The 1,377-nt window shown below is 55.2% G+C and overlaps 1 protein-coding gene across 2 annotated transcripts in view; it reads left to right on the top strand.

Moving 5' to 3' along the window:
• Window positions 1-784: 784 nt before the first annotated feature.
• Window positions 785-1,377, top strand: part of Ednra (endothelin receptor type A) — a 62,365-nt gene continuing 61,772 nt past the window's right edge. Inside the window, exon 1 of one of the 2 annotated variants that reach the window (XM_031340376.1) lies at window positions 785-1,210. The gene's annotated coding sequence lies outside the window, so the exon portion shown is untranslated. The remainder of the gene's footprint in view (window positions 1,211-1,377) is intronic. The other variant, XM_031340375.1, reaches the window with a different exon arrangement.

Genomic DNA, 1,377 nt, shown 5'->3' with positions numbered 1-1,377 from the left:
TCTGGGATTGGTGGCTAACAGAATTGAGTAAAAGTTCCTCTGTGCCACTATCTGGACCTAGACCTTAAGTAGGTGGCAGTTTCTATTTCCTCTCTCTTGGGACATTTGTTCTTGGAATCTAGCCACCACACTGTGAGGAAGCTGTTGTTAAAATTCTTTCCCAGGGGGAGACATAAGTCTTGTCTCCCCCTTCTCCTAGATGTCCTAAGAACAAACTGAGGTTCAATTCCGCTATAGATACTGTAGGGAACCAATGAGCTTCTAGGGTATCCATACAGCCAAGCCTGCTTCCCCAGGAGCCCTGGTGTTTGGCCCTTATCTCTCCTCCCACTCCCCCATCTTACCGTGACTTGACACAGTCTGTGATAAAGACACTGTCTTCTGAAGGGTCTCCCCATCGTCATTTCAACTTTCAGACGTGAGCACACCCTGGACCCTTCCACAGACTCCCCAGCTCCCCGCTTTGTCTTGGGCTAAGGCTTTGTGATCTTGTAGGGCATACTTGAGCCAAAGACATGCTGTCCACCTGGGTTTCATAACTTCCCCTAAGGTGAGGAGTACTACCAAGCTAAGGAAAGTTGACAGGGGACAACGGAGACACAGCCCGTGTTTCCTGGCTTCCCTGCTGATCAAACTCTCCTGTACTCATGGCTCAAGTGCCCTGAGTTTCTTCCTAAAACCTTGAGTCAGCTCTGTTGCTCTCTACTTTCAACCCTACCCAATAGACTAACCCCCAACTTCTTCTCAGGAAGGAAATAGTTAAAGATCCCTGCCCTTAAAGGCCTGGCGGGGGCAGCAGCACTGCAACTTGGTGGCTGCTCCCTGGAGGGCAGGCGGGAAGAGCGCTCCTGCAGTTCGGTCCCAGAGTAGATGGGTAGGTCTGGGAGCCTGTGGAGCCTAAGGAAGATCGCGGGAGGCGTGTTCCTCCAGAGTTTGCTTTTCTTAGGGAGCCTCGCGCTCACACCCATCCCCTCTAGTCTGGCCACTGTGTCTAGGAGGTGGGGAGCCTCCCTCTGATCCACCGGACCATCGCCGGAGCTTGTGGGCTGAGCAAGCTCTCTCCTGGAGAAGCCAGGCGGTCGGGGGAACTTTCACTCAGCCGAAACTGTGCTGCAACCCTGGTCACCCGCGCGCCACCCTCGTTTTCCAACTCAAGCTCAGTCTGGCCGGGGCGCGGACCTGGCGCTTTTTGCCTCGGAGGAACTCTAAGGTCTGTGCAAGTCTTTCCTATTGGGAACCAGGGCTGGGACTAGGGATAGGGTCGCTGCCGGGGCAGTCTGCTGGGAGGAGCAGGAGTGTCGCACAGCGCCGGCGAAACACAGCAGCCTGGCCTGGCACCTACCTGCCCGAACGCTTTCCTGGGAGACGAGCGCGGGG

Source organism: Mastomys coucha, unplaced genomic scaffold (assembly GCF_008632895.1).
Source record: "Mastomys coucha isolate ucsf_1 unplaced genomic scaffold, UCSF_Mcou_1 pScaffold22, whole genome shotgun sequence".
In the NCBI taxonomy this organism is placed as follows: domain Eukaryota; kingdom Metazoa; phylum Chordata; class Mammalia; order Rodentia; family Muridae; genus Mastomys; species Mastomys coucha.
The sequence above is the reverse complement of the archived record's forward strand: the minus strand, read 5'-3'. Positions and strand labels throughout refer to the sequence as shown.